The sequence below is a fragment of the Crinia signifera genome, chromosome 1, assembly GCF_055691185.1.
Source record: "Crinia signifera chromosome 1, ASM5569118v1, whole genome shotgun sequence".
NCBI classification, from domain to species: Eukaryota; Metazoa; Chordata; class Amphibia; order Anura; family Myobatrachidae; genus Crinia; species Crinia signifera.
The window spans coordinates 206,892,036-206,911,837 of record NC_139217.1 but is presented as its reverse complement, the minus strand read 5'-3'; the positions used below and the strand labels follow the sequence as shown (position 1 = coordinate 206,911,837).

At 41.4% G+C, this 19,802-nt stretch overlaps 1 long non-coding RNA gene across 3 annotated transcripts in view; it reads left to right on the top strand.

The window, feature by feature from the left end:
- The first annotated feature begins 1,213 nt into the window (after positions 1 to 1,213).
- The window catches only part of LOC146068101 (uncharacterized), a 47,436-nt gene continuing 28,847 nt past the window's right edge, over positions 1,214 to 19,802 (top strand). For all 3 annotated transcript variants that reach the window (XR_014472959.1, XR_014472960.1, XR_014472958.1), the window contains exon 1: positions 1,214 to 1,340. This is a non-coding gene — a long non-coding RNA (uncharacterized LOC146068101). The remainder of the gene's footprint in view (positions 1,341 to 19,802) is intronic.

The following is a 19,802-nucleotide window of genomic DNA, read 5'->3' as shown; positions in this document are numbered from 1 at the left end:
CTATAGGGCACGCGATCCTCTGCCTTCCCGCTCTCAGCGCGTGCATAAAAACTTTATTAAAACAGTGTCTGGCGATAGTTTTTCTTCTCCCCTCAGTGCAGGGCATTTGATTAGTCTCTGCATCCGGGCAGCTCCGTCCAATCTTTCCTGGGGGGAAACTGCAGTGGGCCATGACTATAAACATATTTACAGTATGTTTCATAAAAGTTTATCTTGCCTTCTGTGAAGGCATCTATGGATATATATATATACAGGTGTCCATTAAACATGCAACGTCCCCTATGGGGTTAATATATCTATCACAGTGTAAGCAGTGGGTTCATGTTAACAACATATAATATCATAACTATAGGCTATTACACTTACCCATTTGAGGAACAGAATGACTACAGCCCCCATAATACCGAGGGGCTAGAAAATAAAACTGATGCTGTGTACACACGGGTACAATCTCTTTACGATTCTGACTATATAGTCAGAATCTTATCTGGATCGCATGCAGATTTTAACCCTTGCGATCCAGATCCTATCCCGATGCGCGCCCCCGTGTCAGCAGAAATCGAAAATCAGATAGACAGGGCAGCCCAGTCTATATAGTGCAGATTGTTCAGATATAGGCCCTTATTCTAATCGGATCGGTACGGCCCGCGTGCGGCCGTACCGCCGATGTTTTTACTCTGCACATGCGCAGAGGTGAATCTGCGCATGTGCAGCCCCCTTCGCCGCAGACGTATTTCGTCCGCCGCAAAGGGGGCGTATAGGGGCGTGAGAGGCATCATGCCCTCATTTCCCTATGTGTACGCCCCGCGTTTCATGGGCGTTCCCATGCAAACGCGGGGCGTATGCATGGTAATGAGGCCATGACGCAACTCATGGGGGCGGAAAGCTGACGTCGCCGGATGTCAGCTTTCAGCCCCCATACAAGCTACCACACGGACGATTGTCCGTGTGGTCTCAGCTTGCGGGAGCTGCCGCGGCGTGCGGACCTGCCTTCGATGGTCGACGACCATCGAATGCAGGGGGCAGCTCCCACCATGGTGGAGGCGTAGCCTCCAGCATTTTTATGCGGATCGCCAGCCGTGGCGATCCGTAGGGTGGGCGGGGATTGGTTTGTGCGGCCGGAGCCCCGTGTGCGGCTCTGGCCGCACCAACCAGAATAAGGGCCATAGTGTAGATTGGATGCCTGTATTGAGGTTTCCTATCTGTTTGCAATGTGATGCAGATGAGATCTCCCGGGCCAGCCACTCCCATCCCCGCCCTTCTTTTCTACAGCCCTGGAAAGAGAAGCAGCCTGCAAGCAGCACAGAGCCTGGGACAGCCTGCGAAGTCTTCTGAGGCTGGTAAGTATATTAAACAAATACCACTGCATCACCAATGATTTGGGAGGGTTTTCTTTATATTTCCACTGCCCCACCAATGATTTGTGTGGCGTTTTTTTTAATAATACCACTGCACCACCAATGATTTAGGAGGCTTTCATTTATATAATCACTGCATCACCAATGATTTGTGGGGCGTTTTTTTTAGAATACCACTGCACTACCAATGTTTTGGGAGGTTTACATTTATATTACCACTGCACCATCAATGATTGTCGCTGGGGCCGGGCTGGCTGACAGTAGGGGGAGATACTGTAGCTGCACATGCAGCGTGTACTTCCTCGAAGGCTGAACTCCACCCACGTGACTGCTGTGTGTGGAGGAGAGCTGACGGGGGAAGAAAAACTGTGCTGTGAGGAGAGCTGCTGGCCGGGGGGAAGCAGAGACTGTGCTCATCAGCTGGGCAAGTACAATGTGCAGATTTTTTTTAGATCTAATAGGGGGACGGGGTGAATGCTGAGTGTTTGTTTGTTTGTACAGTATATGCTGTGTGTGTGTGTTTTTACATGCTTTGTGTTTATGTATACAGTATGATGCATGTACTGTATGTGGGTACATGGTATGTGTCTGTATGTATATGTTGCCTGTATGTGTGCAAATGCTGTGAATATCTATGCTATGTGTGTCTGTGTATCTTTGCTATCTGTGTAAAACTATGTGTACATGCATGCTGTGTGTGTGTGTGTGTATATCTATGCTATGTTTTTCTTTGTGTACATGCTGTATGTACTTATGCTATTTGTGTGTATCTATGCTGTTTCTGTATGTATGTTATATGTGTGCATGCAGTATGTACACATACCCTCCAACATCTGAAGGGTGGAAATCGGTACACACCCAGAAAGGAGGTGTGGCCATGCGTAAAGTGGGTGTGACCATTGGTAAAGGGGGCGTGGCCATCCCTCTGTATGTGTACTGGCTGGCCATTTAAAATAAAATATCCAGGTCCCACCTACCCACTGCCAATACTTTTCCCCAAATGAACTCTCACATAGGGCAGCTCCCTACACCCCCACTACAGTGGATACTGCACCAGTGATCCCCAATATTCCCTGCTCTCGCATAGGACACCCACAGCACTGTGCCCCCGGCCTCCTGCTTTCACACAGGTCACCAACAGCTCTTGGGCAGGCATTCACACAAAGGAGCCCGAGGAGCGCCCTCACTTTCCCCATACGCAAACTGCAGGAACCCCGCACGCACTTGCGTGACATTACCGTGCCCCACATAATACTGCCCCGTTCCCTTACCGGCATGTCACGTGTCTGGTGCTCATGGCTCTGGCCGGTCCCCCACGTCACGCGTGTTATTGTTTCCGATACCCAGGGCACAGGTGGGTGTAGTAAGATGGCTGCCGGTACGACTGAACAGCGGCAGCAGCCTGGTTCATTGCTATTTTCAATTAGTCCGCGGCTGGACGGCAGTGAGCCAATAGGAGCTTGCGGTCCGTCAGCCAATCATGAGCGGCTGCCGGACCGCGAGCTCCTATTGGCTCGCGGCCGTCCAGACTAGGCCCTAGGGAGAATTGATAATAACAGTGTCGGACCAGGCTGCTGCCACTTGTTTGATTATATGGCAAAAACTAGATCCAGCCGGGCAGCGCACAGACAGCCCTCTGCCCAGCTGTCAATTCAATAAAATCGGTACATTCGGTACAGGGTTAATTTGCCGGTACAGACCGTTAAAAAACGGTACTGTACCGGCAAATTCGGTACAGTTGGAGGGTATGTGTACATGTATGCATACCTCACAAAAACTTGAAAGCACAGCCGTCACCGTGATTTGCCCACTGATTCAGACTCAGTGGATCTTCTCCATGTTCCATGGATCAGCACAGCTGTGTATGTAATGATGACTGGTATTGTTGCTGCAGATATACTAATCGTGTTCACTACAGCTTCCGCTCTCAATTATAATGTTTCAGAAAATTAAGACAGTGTCTATAAATGAACTTCCAACAGTTAATGTTTTGTATGATGTATTGTACTTACCAACATTTAAACGTTATTTTCAGGGAAACTAGCTAGTGTCTGTCATATTTATTTATTTATTTATTTGTATGTTAAGATAGTTCTATTTAATAAAAATATATGTAAACGCCAGAGAAGACTAGATGGCCAGGAGTTTGGGTAACAAAAGTGCTAACTAATAGGGCCGTTTTTACAGGGGGACGAGCCGTGCAACTGCCCGGGGCGCTGCACGGCTCGTCCCATTTTTTTCAATGCTGCCGCTGATGAGCCTGACTGTCAGTGAGTCTCTATGTGCGCCGCTCGGTGCTCACAGTCACAGCCGCTTGACACTAAAGTCTATATTATTGAGTGACAGGCGACTGTGACTGTGAGTGAGTGCCGATCGGCACACAGGGCGGGGATTGGCTGGCTGATGGGTGGAGGCGGAGCATAGAGGGAGCCTTGGAGACCAGGCGGTGGAGTGCAGCACTGTGTGAGTCTGTGACTGACAGGTAGTTTAGTGCCTCCCCCTCCTGCTATGAGGATTGGTCACCCATGGGACGGAGGAGGGATCCAGGCTTATGCGCAGGCTGTCACTCACTCACTGACCGACCGACCGTCACCCAGCTAGTGCGCACGCTGCGCAGCCTATCATTCATTCACTCACTGCCTCTGGAGGGACAGAGTAGGTTGGAGCAGAAGACAGAGGCTTATTTTAGTAGCCGGGAGCCCAGCCAGGACTGTAATGTGAGTGCTGTGTGTGTGTGCTTCAACCGCCTGGGGGGGGTTTTGACGGGTTTTTTCTCCGGGCTCCGGCGCCATTTTCTTGGTGCCTGGGGGACTAGTTTAAAATGGGTAATTTGTCCAATTGTCCTTGTCATATGTGATAGAGTTATAGTACTTAACATTATATTTCTTATATCATATTAGACTTGCTAGCCAGTATTAAGTATTGCTGAAACGTATTGTATCTCTCTCTCAGACTGATGAAACAGTTAAATTTAAATGTATATCACTTTAAGTCTAGTTTCCATTGGAAAAACTAAACATTACTGAAAATGGGCCCCTTCAATGTAAACTAAGGTAGTACAGAAATGTATGGTGCCTCATATGTTTATACAAAAATCATATGTTCTGCTTAGACTTATGGGAAATAATCTGCAAGAGTCAGCATAATATAGAAATAACTCCCAGTCTATAGAGCTTCACTCCTTTAATGGATATAAGAGATACCATTTATCTTACGTATTCTTACGTTTTTCCACGTCGAACCTAAGTTTTAATTGTAACCCCACCTAAGGGGTGTGTTGTATATGAATATGTTTTTGTAATAAGCACTCCTTTTATGGGAGTAAAGAAATGGTGACTTTATGTATAAAAAGGCAACAGCTGATATTAAAAACACATCTGCTTCACCATCATCTGTCTGACGGTCAGCGTAACTGTGTCGTGTGATTTCCAAGTACTGAAACTTTCCTGGGGCTCAAAAGACAAGCCATCATTTGGGGATCTCGTTCGGGATTGAAAATTTGAAGGAATAGAACTGTGTATTGTTCTCTGCTGAAGCTACGTTACATATCTGAGTGAGTATAATCTGTTTTTAATTATAAGACTGCTTTGCTCGCTCAGATCTGTTAGTTACCTATGTAGTAAGCAGAGTGTAAATGTACATTTCAGTTCTTCCTTGTAGACTTCATTATTATAGAACCAGAAGTACTTCGATATCACACAACATTAAGTATAGCTGTAATATTTTTTTGTACTGTGTTTGTATTGTCATTGTAACTATGTGTGTCTACTGTGTGTCAGTAACTGTATGTTTTATGTTGGATGACTGGACGCCATCTTCACGAGGCGTGACTGATGATCAATATACACTGAGTATTACTTCTGGTTAACGCTCAGTTGAAAAGATCTAAAGCGTATTTGTTTGTTTGTCTGTATGTGTGGTAAACACAATATAAGTCATGAGGTGTAACAGTGTTCACAAGACTGTTAGGACTTTCTTTGATAGAAGCTGTAATAGGCAGGACCTGGCTTTCATCAAAGACTGACCCTGGCAGTCAGTTTGAACCAATTAGGATACAGCCCTTATGAAACTAAGTGTGTTTTACGTACATGTTAAGTGTTGCCTGATTGTCTGTCTATGTGTCATTTAAACATCAATAAGCGTAAGGTGTAGTTTAAGACATTTTTGTTAGTTTTTTTTCCTTTTTTTAGCCTCTTATGATAATGTCTTGTGTTTATGTCTTTTGCTGTATCACGTAGAATATGTTTTAGAATATAAATGCAGCATAAAGTGTCATGTCCCCAACTTTGAATATATAGAATCACATGTGCTTGCAGTAATACAGCAAGTACTTTTAAAGTAACAAATGAAGAAATTGATATTGACGGTGTAGAGTTTACTTTAAGAGTGGGGTGTCATATTGCAAGAGGCTCTGCAACAGTTAAATGGAGAACATTACCCAAGCTGCCTTGAATAAGTACCAATAGAGAAGTAAATATTTCCAATAATTTGTCAAAACAGTTACTCTGGGGTGACACACACACGAGATAACATTTTGCAGAAAAGTGACCACACAAACCCATACTTCAACAATTGTTATAAGCAATGGAGAAAGTGCTTAGATAAGAAAAACAGACATGAGTACTTTGCATTAAGGACACAACACGCACTAGTTCATATTTAAAAATACTCAGAACAGGGTGTCTGTCCAGGTTATGAAAGTGGTGTTTTATTGTTGTCCTGATAAGTGGTTATGATATTTTGACTTAGATTGAATACAGGGAACTGAAAGCCGCATCTATATTAAACTTCAGCCAATAGGGCACAGTATACCTTTCTGCACAACGTTATACACTACTTTCCGCAAGTGGATAAGGCCACGCCCAGAGGGATTAATTACCCCAATGGGAGGAAAAAGTGGAAGGTTCATGGAGCGCTCCCCCTAGAGGTTGTGCCAGAAAGGGAAGGTAACAAATCGATCGGTTCGATTTTAAGAAGGGCTAATTTTTCCTACAAATGGAACTTTAAATCCTGTCGCATGGAAGCAATTTCAAGTGACGAACGCTCATTGGCTACAGAAAAAAGGTTATATAGATACAGTTAATATATGGCTTACAGTGTCACAAGAATTAGATAATGCACCACCACAAGTAGATAATCAGGTAGATAATGCACCATTTGTACATCAACCACCACAAGTAATTGAGCAACCCCAGGCAGTGGAGGGGACAGAGCATAGAAGAACTAGACTTGTTCGCAGCAGGGGGCACCACTCCCAAAACCACAATTCCAACAGCAGGTAGAAATACAGCTGGTATAGCCAGGTCAGGCATAGGGACTGAGGAATTGTATCCAACTTCAGATTTGCAGGCCCTTAAAATTGAAAAGTATTGTCCACAGAGGAAGTGTCCATTATGTGTGTTTTGTATACCAGAAGGAGGCACAAAATGTCCTAATTGTGGGAATTGGGTAGGGTCAGAGGTTTCTTTGTTTTTCATGTGACCCAGAAGTAAGAACTGTAATAAGGCTAAAAGATTATAACTAAAGTCCACCCAAAGATGGGTTATCTGAGGCTAGGACACGCAAGCAATTAAGAAAAAATAAGTATCGTAAACAAAGACAGACAGTATAAAAATCCAGATAAAAATAATAGGCAACCAAAGTAACTATAAGAAGAAATTAAAGTTTTGTTTTTTTATTAAAAAAACCTAGGAATAAATAAATATGTGGCCAGATCAAATAACTGATCTGAGAAAAAAATAAAAAAACTTTATGTTTGAAAGTCTGTAAGTTGGTAATTTTGGAAAATATCCTGGCCAGGAGAATAAATGAATATTTTAATTTTCCCTATATTACCAATGAGCAGAATCAAATGTACAGTTTTGTGTTCAAAGTAATGAACTAAAATCATCAAGTTTGTGTCATTACATGTGTGTAATGTTTAGTGTACATTTCAAATTTATATGTATGCAATTATGATCTTTGCATTTGGTGAATTTTAATACTAAAGTGCATTTGAACATTCAGTACTTAACATTTAAGCACGTTAAGGATTTAACTGACTGCATGACAGCCAAAGGTCACGAAAGGTTACGTAGCTGCAGTATGTAACAGTGAATGTCTTTTTATGTTCAATGCATGTGACGTCGACTACAGCTGCTATTGCAGTACGCTAGCTAAAAGAATCATTCTATAGGATTGAATGCGCTAACTTTAAAATTGTTGTTTTTATTTTTATTTTAGAAATCTGAATAGTATTTAAGTTGTATGTTTTATTTGTTTTTTAAAACAATTATGTGACAGTAACATTTGTTTTTTGTCTCCTTAGTAGAAAGTTAAAGATACAGCTGACTGCTATTTTTTGTTCTTTCTTTTATAGAATCATAGCAAACTTCAGTACAATTAAGTGTATTTATTTTTTTTTGCATATCAGATATTTCTTATTTTTCATTGGGTATTACTACTTGAATTTTTCCTTAAAGTAAGAAAATATGTGGGTACATGCACACATACTCAAACACATATGTGTGCATTTAATAAGAACTTAGTATTTGAAGGGAATGTTATACTTCTTTACTATGACATTATTTGGAAATTAAGTTTTACGTTAAAAAATGTAGTGCTAAGATAAACACAGTTCCTTTTGTTGTTCATATGTGACTATGTTATCTTTCATAGCCTAATATGAACAATGATACTTTACTGGAACATTGTTGCAAGCCACAGAGTGGCTCAGTCCTGTTTTGGATATTTCATTAGAAATTTTATGTTCTGTGTTTAGTTTGTATGGTCTCTCCGGATTAGTTTTCTAGGTTTTGCATTAATTTTGGGGGTTTTACCTTATTCAATCGTTCTTGTATCTGTGAGCACAGTTGCTCCTATGGATCTATAGCTTAAGTGTTCTGTTAGGCTGCACAAGTGTAGCTTGTGTGCTCATTAGTGGATTTTATAGTCTGTTTTGTGTCATTTGTGGGTATAGGCAGTTTCTCTCTTATCAACTAACAGTCTCCACTGCTACTTTGTATCAAATATAAATCCAATATATCCAAGGACTTACTACCTCAAATAGAGGCTGTATGTGTTTCTCTCCCAATCATCTATTACAGATTCTGCTGAAGTTATCCTCTCAGACTGGATCACATCCCAAGTACTGGACAAGCTGTGGTCTAAGGGGAAGATAGACACTGGCAAGCTGAACGTACAACCTGTCCAACTGCAACTAAAGTCAGGAGCAGTGCCAGTATCCATAAAGCAAAATCCACTGAATCCTGATCAAAGAGTCGCCATCACCAAGCAACTACAAGCTTATCTACATTCCGGCATCCTTGTTCAATATAGATCCGAATGGTCGACGCCTTTGTTTTACGAATAATTCATGATCTAAGAGAGGTCAACAAGAGACTGTTAACTAATTGTCCCATTGTGCCTAATCCATACACCTTGCTGAATCAGATCCCACCATCAGGGGCCTGTTTTACGGTGACCGATTTGGCAAATGATATGCCTATCACTAAAGACTCTCAAGATACCAAAGACTGTTAAACAAGTCAGGTCATTTCTAGGCCTGGTGGGCTACTGCAGGGACTGGATACCTCTTGCATCAGTTTACATGCAAACATTATACAATGCAATCAAAAACAGATGGTCCACATCCAACAGATGAAGAAATGGCTCAAGCAGTTCAGCAATTAAAGTTGGCCATTGCCTCTTCACCTGCCCTAGGCCTACCAGACTATTCTAAACCTTTTACCTTGTATTGCCATGAGGAAAGAGGACATGCTTTGGGAGTGTTAACAACAGATCCACGGAACAAGACAAAGACCTCTTGCTTACTATTCCAGCAGGCTTGACAATATCATTCAAGGATCACCTACATGTATTAAAGCTGTAGCAGCGGCTGCTGTATTGAAGGATAAGTGCATAGACATTGTTCTTAATCATGAACTAACCATACAAGTACCACATGCTGTAACAGAAATCCTACAACAAGCAAGAACCAAACATCTTTCAGCAGCTAGACTCACCAAGTACGAAGTGTCCCTATTGAGTGCACCCAATGTGACAATCAAGAGGTGTCTCACTCTAAATCCAGCAACGCTCCTCCCAGCCCTGTTGCCAGAACAGAAGGAGTATGAACATCAAATGTTCAAAAGGAGGGAGAATGAGAAAGAATGAGGGAACAAGCACCTTCGGGCAGCACAGTATCGTCTACAACAGCCCAGAGAATGGAAGTAGATGCAGAAGGTGACGGTGAGGACAAAGATGAAAATACTTGTACTCAAAATTTTTCTCATGACTGTCTTGCTTTGATGGAACAAGAAACCCAGACATTGCCACACGTCCAAGATATGCCCATACCCAATGCTCATTACGAACTATATGTTGATGGGTCCAGATACTATGAAAATGGCATACCCTACAATGGATATGCCGTCACTACCGACACTGAAGTAGTAACTTCTGGAGCCCTACCAGCACACTTATCATCACAAGCAGCTGAACTTGTGGCACTTACTAAAGCATTGGAGCACGCAGAGAACAATCCTCATCATCTCCAGCCAGGAGATTGGGTGTATCTCAAAAGACACGTTCAAAAATCGCTTGAGCCCAGATATGATGGTCCATTTCAGGTCCTACTGACTACACCAACATCCCATTGTAAACAATTACGAGTTAAGTTGATGATGCAGTTTGCTGAAATGTTATTGGGGCCCAAATCTGATAAAAGTCTATGGGGATGTATTATGTGTTTGGCAACCACAATAGTGGCAATAATATGGTTATGTACAGTACTAGAGGTACCAGATTATGCTAATAACAACAGTACAGTACAAAGCACCTCCATAGTCTATCCCAGAGCACATTATGTGAGAAAAAGGGAAGTAACAAACCCTGATCATGAATGTAGAAATTTACCACACATCTCAAGGTGTATTTGTGAGTATTGTAAACAGTCACCTGAGGAGACATGTATAGAATGGTGTAAGGCCCCTACTGGAGAAAACCGAAATATGTTGTTGCAATTACATAATTTGGTAGGGAATGCCCTTAACACTACAAACTGTTGGATCTGCTCTCAAGGTCCTACCTCTAGAGGAGGAGAGTGGACATTTATCCCCATCACATATGAAGAATGGGCACTATTTGAAGATAATCGTGCAGATAGCGAACCATTCAAAGCATCTGTAAGCCAATACTTACGCAAGGAATCCCCTAAACTGCTAGCACACCTAATTACCCCAAATGTATCTTTTTGCATTGAATTTAAGAAAAAACCAAAGTGAAACCATACTTGGCTTTAATAAACAAAAGATTTCCCCCTCAAACACCTACTTAGGAACATTTCATCCTTGCTCAAAGGCCCCTTTTAGAGTTGGTAGTGCCCCTGATACCTTCAAACCAGGAGTACCTCCATACCAAATGTTTTTAACACCATATGATGATAAACCTGCACTAAGGGAAATAAAAGAAGCAGGGAAAAAGGCAAGAAAGCTAATCTACACACCCTGGCATGAGAGAATGGGATTTTTGGACCTATTTGGGTCAAAATCATATTATAGAGTTGAATCACTTGCAATGTTATTAGATAACATTACTGAAATATATGATAACACCTTCAGATATGTAGGTAGAAAAATCCAAGAGGTAATAAAAAGAACAGTTACAACACAGATTAGTTCTGGACCATTTAACGGCACAGACAGGAGGCTATTGTATGACCTTATATACTCAGACAGGAATATTGTGTTGTACATTTATTACCAATGAGACTGACAATGCTCAAGAGACAATAGAAAAACATATACAAGAGATAGAAGAGGAAAAACGGATTTATGCCACTGAGCATAATACACCTGACACTCTAGGAGGAAATTGGGGTTGGCTATCATTCTTGAATCCATCCACATGGTTTTCGGGAATCAGTGGATGGTTTATGGGAATTCTCATGTTCAGCCTTAAAAATTATAGGATTATGCATACTGGTGTATATTGTTGTCAAGATATTGATGTGTGTTTTCTCTGTCTGTTTGAAACAGTGCCAGTCTGCAATAACTACAACCAAGTACAAACAACTCATATCTGGACGGACACAGAAAGCAGAGGATCAGTCTATTCCGATGGATGTGAGCGAACAGCCAGTTGCTCTCTGACGGCAGGGAGAAGGCTACCTTGTTCTCAGGGCTATAACCCACTAGAACCATCTGATGTGACTAATCCTTAGCATAGTTAGGCAGTTTGTATTGTAAGATGTCCAACCACTATGAGTTTTTTCTTACATTTATAATAATTTTTTTGTGTGTTTTGTTTACTACTGTATGTAAACAATGTAATCTCAATTGTAATGTTTAATTATTATAAAAAGGAGGGAGTAAATGATAGAGTTATAGTACTTAACATTATATTTCTTATATCATATTAGACTTGCTAGCCAGTATTAAGTATTGCTGAAACGTATTGTATCTCTCTCTCAGACTGATGAAACAGTTAAATTTAAATGTATATCTCTTTAAGTCTAGTTTCCATTGGAAAAACTAAACATTACTGAAAATGGGCCCCTTCAATGTAAACTAAGGTAGTACAGAAATGTATGGTGCCTCATATGTTTATACAAAAATCATATGTTCTGCTTAGACTTATGGGAAATAATCTGCAAGAGTCAGCATAATATAGAAATAACTCCCAGTCTATAGAGCTTCACTCCTTTAATGGATATAAGAGATACCATTTATCTTACGTATTCTTACGTTTTTCCACGTCGAACCTAAGTTTTAATTGTAACCCCACCTAAGGGGTGTGTTGTATATGAATATGTTTTTGTAATAAGCACTCCTTTTATGGGAGTAAAGAAATGGTGACTTTATGTATAAAAAGGCAACAGCTGATATTAAAAACACATCTGCTTCACCATCATCTGTCTGACGGTCAGCGTAACTGTGTGGTGTGATGTCTAAAGTACTTCAACTATCCTGGGGCTCAAAATACAAGCCATCATATGTTTGATGCTGGTTGGGTGTGGGATTACATAGATGGGGCAGGGGGGAGCCCAAGTTGGTTACTGACTGTAGGTCGCTGAGGGGGAGTACTCACTGGGGCTGAGGAGTGGGGTGGGTCATGCTGTGTCTCACGGGGGGGAGGAGTATATATGATCACTGGGTAGCCCCTTCTACACCCCCCCCCCCATGATCATATGTGCAACCCCCCCCCCAGTGACACGCAGCACCCACCCAACTGGCAGCCCCAGTGACATACAGCACCCACCCGCTACCCCACCCCCACCACTGCACTAACCCCTTACCTGAGGTAGTGCAGGCATGTCCAAACTATGGCCCTCCAGCTGTTGTGAAACTACACATCCCAGCATGCCTTACAATAGTTTTAGCATTCCCTATTGGCAAACTGTGGCATGCCATGATGGTACTTGTAGTTTCACAACAGCTGGAGGGCCATAGTTTGGACATGACTGCACTACCTCAGGTAAGGGGTTAGTGCAGTGGTTCCCAAACTGTGTGCCGCAGTACCCTGGGGTGCCTCAGAACACTTGCAGGGGTGCCCTGGGATGGTGGTCTAGGTCCAATTAATTTTATTTATGGTCAATGTAATAGGGAAAATCAGTGCTTGTGGCTTCCAATCATAAAATATTTGAACAAACCGGAGTGTATACTGTCCCTCACAACATAACTGGGCTTAAGGATCACATATAAACACAATTTATTTAATTTAATATATATTTTAAGTAATCAATAAGAAACTTTTGGCCTAGGGGTGCCACGGAAAATTTCTAATACTCCCGGGTGCCGTGATTTCAAAAAGTTTGGTAACCCCTGGGTTAGTGTATTTCGCTGCGGAGGGGTTAGGGCTGGTGCTGTATGTTACTTGGGGGAAGGAGCTATCACTGGGTGTAGAGTGGGACAACTTGTCCTTCATTGGATTGCAGTTTTGTCTGCTCCACTCACTGTTTACAATGTCATTGTCACCATTTTAATGAACATTTCCATAATTGTTCTTTTCATGTGTGAAAGTATTTATTTGGTTCTGCTTATCCCAAAAGAACAAAAAATGTGATTAAATATACATGTGCTGCTTTATTCCCATGTATGCTGTGTTGCTTTAGCACACCAAAATTTAGCATGTGATTGCAGAAAGCAATGAGAGTAAAATATTGGTGGCAGCAGATCATGCTGTTTGGTGCGGCGCTTCGTTCGCACGGGGACCTATGTTAGAGGCTGTGACGCTGGGGTGGGGGCAGCCAGCTGACATCACTGGATGTCAGCTGCCCGCCCATTTCCTCCCCAGCATGCATGCATATGTAATCACTCTATTAGTTACCAAATTGATGGCTCTGACCAATATTATAACAGGAGGCAGCGATTTGTGAGTACCATATTCAACTTGTTTATATATAGATTTGAATTGGTGCGGGGGCCTGTGCATCTAATGCTCTCAGTCAGTTACTTTCAGTGTGCTAATTCAGTCATCTGCAATTCTTGAGTCACAGTGTGATAGAGCCACAGTGTGTGCACTATCCAAGATTGGCACTACACAAAATTGGTGCAATTTAGCAATTGAAGCAGCTGTATACACACTGGGCAGTATTCAATGAGAATTTTGACGATGTGCAGCGATTCCTGTTTAGGATTCGCTGCACATTCGCCACTGCCCGCCGCGTTCCGGAGCCTCGCCGGCTCCAGTATTCAACGAGTCAGGGGCTCACTGCCCCAGACCGGTGAATTTTAACTCCTGCGGCGATGCCGCAGGGAGCCTGAGGACGGCGGCAGGCAGGGAGATGGAAGTCTCCCTGCCTGCCCCAGAACGTTTGTGGGGAGGAGGTGGGCTCCCTGGGAGCCAGGCAGCACAGGCTGCCCCCCCGGGATAGCCAGCAGGGGAGCAGGTATTCACTGCACCCGATCGTGCATATGTAATGATCGGGTGCAGTGAATATATGAATATCTAATGAGCGGCTCGGCTCCCAGCTGGCTGCTGTGTAAAAAAATATATATATTTTTTTAAATTAAATATATATTCATGTGCTTACTGCACATGAATAAAAATAGCATGCCCCTCCTCAGAATAAAATTCCTGATTTTTTTACACCAAATGTAAAAAACAAAACACGTTATTTTAAAAGTTCACATTCCACTTCACCATAAAAAGATAGCGATTGCTACTCTGTGAATCATGGCGATAAAAACCTTGAAATGTATTCGCCATCTGGTCATTGAATAGGGTGATTCACCGTTTTAGTAAAAAAATCGCCGTACAGCACGAAAACAGCACAAAATCTCCATAAAACATGGCGAATCAGCCTCATTGAATACTGCCCACTGTCTTTGCTCCGAGTGGGGGGATCAATATCCCTTCAATATCTCTATGGGTTACCACTTCGGGCTAATGGTGCTTGCAGTGTTGTGTGTTGGTGCAGAACAGTATGGGCTATTTCACACTGTCCGGCTCCTGCCAGACGGCGAAATCCCGCACGGCCAGGAAGCCGTGCCGTGCACAGTAGTTGTGAATGGACACTATTGTGTCCATTCACAGGGGACGGCCACGACCCGGCCGTGCGGTTGCAGCTGGATCCCGCCACTGGAAGGGACGGCTGCCGGGCTGTGGCCATCCGCTCCATTCTAAACTGATGGCCGTGCGGGATTTTGCTGTCCGTCAGGAGCCGGAGTGTGTGAAATAGCCCTATAACATCAAATTATTGTTTAGATACGCTGTGAGTGGGTTTTACGAATAAGAAGCCAACTTCAGCCTCGTCAAATTCCAGCTCTAGTTTTCTTTTTACTTTACTCCTTGCTCGCGAATGTTTGTGCAACCCCGCCCGCTGCACTCAAGTTCATGAAGAGGAAAAAAGCAGCGCCTCTCCCATTGGTTGCCTGCGGGCCCTGCCCCGATGACGGACAGCTCGGGCAGAGCATGTTGTGGGCAGATGTTTATATACAAAGGGAGCAGCGCGGAAGTCAGCGGCGCCAGGTACGTAGTGAGCGTTGGCTGGAGGGAGGGGTCACTGCTCTGGTGGGTGAGCACAGGTAGCGGGTTCCGGCATAACGCCGCAGTTATAGGGACATTGCGTGTATGACGCTAGGCAGGGACTCCATGCTGTCTCTGGGTTTTAAAATGGTGGGGACGTTGCCTGTAGCAACCAATTAGCGTCTACCTCTCATTTTATAGAATGCAATTCGTAAATGCTAGCCAGAAGAGGATTGGTTGCTGTGGGCGATTTCCTTTTTTTTATTTTTTTATAAATTTTTATTTGCATTTTTAAAAGATTATGACAAACATGTTAGGCCTTCCAATCTTGGCCTTTCAAACAAAGACATTACATAATATTCAACACTAGGACATTGACATATACAAACAGTTTTACAACACCTATACACCTAAACAAACTACACATATTATTGACAGGGTGGATCGTTTTTATATCTTATCTTCCATTTAAATCTCAGAATTTCTTTTAATATCTAGATAGATACCTAAATAGATAAATAAATGTAAGAGTATATGCAACAACAAGGGAGTTTCTATCCCCAATCCTCTTCTATATACCCTGAATTTGGAGATTCACATCTAGTGTTCTCCTCCGAGAGGCTTCCCAGTCTGACCATAATTTTATTTTTCTATCCCCATAACTTTTCCCTAAAGTTTCCATCGTATAGCTATATTCAATCTTATATATTACTTTCTGAAAGGATGGTACTTGTTCCTGTTTCCATAATTGGGCAATAGTAGCAACTATTGCGGAGATTATTTGATTCAAGAGGTATTTCCTCGAGGCGTTTAAGTTTGATGGTAAAATATGTAATAATATCAGATGTGGTGTTAATTGTACCGCAGTGCTCAAACTTTCAGAAAGCAATTTTTTTATATCTAACCAAAAACTTTCTAGTTTCACACAAGACCAGAAGATGTGTTTTATATCCGCTCTTTCCCCACACCTCCAGCACCCATCTGGCTGGTCCGGGGAGAAACTATTTATCTTGGCTGGAGTGTAATAAGTTTGATAGAAGATTTTAAAGTACCTTTCAATATGCATTTTAGAATTGGACATATGATTGACTGTATTGAATAATTGTGTCCACTGCGAATTGTCCCATTCAAAATTCAGGTCCTTTTCCCACTTCTGCTGCCATCTAGTTTTCCTATTATATTCTCTATTTTCTTGTGATAGGATTTTATACCAAAAGGTGATTCCACCCCTCTTCTTCACCCCATAAATTTGATGTATATACTCTATAGGGAGAGCTGTTAATTCCTTTGAGGTAAAAATATCGGATTGTAGGCAATGCCTGATCTGCAGATATTTATAAAAATCGGAGTTTGGGACTCCGAATTTATTCTTAATCTGGTCAAATGACATTAGCTGTCCATTATCAAACAGATCTGATAGTGTTTTTATGGACAGCTTTCCCCATAACTCCAGATTAAGATCTGCTATTAATTTTGTTAAAGCTCCCAAAGGTAGGTGACCCATCGGGGAACCCAGGGTGTCTATCGTGTCTAAAAATTTATACCAATTGTGAAGTATAGTTCTCATACCCTTCGATAGCTCCTTGCATTGATTTCCAACTGAGGGCGGGAGCCATATTAAGTAGTCAAAGAGGATTGATGGCCTATTATCTAATTCTGGGTCTGATCTTAAGTCCCTTCCCATAGGGCCACAGACTGCCTTAATTTGATCCAGTAATGTAGCCGCTTGGTACATCTCTAGGTTCGGAAGACCTAGGCCACCTCTATCCTTAGGGAGCATCAAATATTTTTTTAGCTATTTTAGCACGTTTATTCCTCCAGATGTATTTATTAAATATGCTATTAAACCTAGAAATCCAGTATTTGGGGAGAGCTTTTGGTATGGCACGGAATAGATATAATACCTTAGGGAGTAGGAACATTTTTAACATGGCAATTTTACCCAATACTGATACTTCTATGTTCATCCAGTTATTAATTTTTGTATTCAATTGATGAAGAAGGGGGGTATAGTTAAAATCTATCAGGTTCTTTTCTTTGGATACTAGATGGACACCCAAATACTGCAATGAATTCTCTTTCCATCTGAATTTATATCTTTCTTTTAGGATATCCCGGTCTTTAGGCTCAAGATTTAATGGAAGAATTTCGGATTTATTTGTATTCAGTTTATAATATGATACTCTCGAGAATTCTTTAATGATATTCATAAGTGGGATCAAAGTATGTTTAGGGTTTGTAAGGAAGAGAAGCACATCATCTGCGTATAGTAATATTTTAAGTTGACTTTTATTTATTATCGGTCCCGTGAGTTCTGATGATTGCCTAATTGTTTCAGCAAGTGGTTTGATCGCCAGTACATAAATTACCGGAGAGAGCGGGCAACCTTGTCTTGTCCCGTTTGTGATCTTAAATTTCTGTGAAAGAAAGCCGTTGCAATATACTCGTGCTGATGGCGCAGAGTACAGCGAGAGTATAGCTCTCAGAAAGCTCCCTTCAAATCCAAACTTTTCCAGGGTTTTTCCCAAAAATGTCCAGTTTAAGCGATCAAAAGCTTTTTCACCATCTAGTGACAGAACCACCATCTGAAACTCTTTCTTAGATGCGTATTCCATAATCTGAATTGCTCTATATATATTACGTGTGCCTTGTCTGTCCCTTACAAACCCTGCCTGTTCTATCTTTATTAAGTCTCTTAAAATTGGGGTGAGCCTATTAACAATCACCTTGGCAAGAATTTTAATATCGCTATTAAGTAATGCTATTGGTCGATAATTAGTGGGGACTGTGGTGTATTTTCCCTCTTTCGCTATCATGACTATCCTTGCTTCCAGCATATCTTCGGGGAAATTGCCCATTTTATTTGTTTCATGGAAAACTTGGAGTAGGGTGGGCGCTATTTCCTTCTGATATACTAAGAAAAAATTATTAATAAATCCGTCAGGCCCAGGTGTTTTATTTAGTTTAAGGGTTTTAATTGCCTCCATTACCTCCCCCAGATTCCAAGGGGCATCAAGTTTTTCTTTCTGTTGCAGGGATAATTTCGGTAGGTCTATTTTCTCGAGAAAGATGTCTATTTCTTGAGGGGTCGGTTGAAATGTCTCTCTATCTTCACCCAAATTATACAGCTTTCCCAGGTAATCTGCAAATATATTAGACATTTCCGCTGGGTTAGTTATTTTCTCCCCTTTCTTATTGAATAGCGCTGTTATTGAGCTTTTGAGCCTTGTCCCTTTAATTTTCCTCGCCATAAATTTATTGGCTTCATTGGCCTCTCCATAGAATTTTTGTTTAAATTTATCCATTTGCCGATTAATTTGCTTAATGTTTAGTAATTCTAGATCTTCTCTTAGTTTGAGGAGATCCTTTAGTATTTGATCATTATCTGGTTGTACTTGATGGATTCTTTCAAGTTCTTTAATTTGTTCCTCAAAATCTATCAGGGCTTGTCTTTCCTGTTTTTTTAATCTGGCAGTGATCTGGATAATTTTCCCCCTAATTACTGCTTTTAAAGCGCACCACATATTGGTCGCATTAGTTTGTTGAGGATTATTAAATAAGAAATATTCTTCCAAGGCTTCTTTTATTACATTTTTGGTATCTTGTGAGGAAAAAATATAATTTGGACATCGCCAACTTCTAGGGGTTTGTTGCTATAGGATTAGGAGGGGTGCATGGTCAGAGAGCGTTCTTGGCTGGATATCTGCTCTTTTTATGTTTTGAAGAGTGATTCTATCTGTAAAGACAAAATCTATTCTTTTTTTTTTTTAATAGTATTCTTTATTGAGTTTATTATAGTTACGTACAAAAAGACATAAAAAAGACGTATACAAACACAGAAAAAGAAAATACACAATACCAACAAGTACAGAGACAGCCAGATACCAGTTACAGAATATGACAAGTGTACAATTTCATAGCAGCATATTAGTAAGACACTAGGTTAATCAAAATCTAAAACATTGTTCAAAAAAAAGGAAAAAAAAATTGACATGAAGTATATTATTTACTATCAACCTTTCATTACCGCTTCATCTAAATGGTCTTCAAAGCCCTAATACATTGATCCGTAGCCCAGTTAACCTAATATTCTAACCTGGATGGAGGGTTGCATAATAATTACATAATTCGTGCATATCACAAAACACCCAGTACTTTGCAATCTTATTTTATCGCTATATATTACCCTAAAGGGGGAACAGCTCAATGTGCTTAATATAGACTCAGTGCTCATTCATATATTTAATATTGTCCATAGACTTCAATGTATTACAGTGCATTATAATCAACCCAAAGCGTGATTCATATCAGTAGTGCATTATATTTTTAGGTTACCTTAATACTAACAATCATCCAAAGAACAGGATAGTGAAATCCTACAATTCCAAACACATCTCTTTATACTAATAGTAATCTTATATATTCAAAAGAATAACGTGTAGTTCATACAAGCGCAACCCTAATCCCAATCCCTCCCTCCCTCCCCCGGTTATCCTT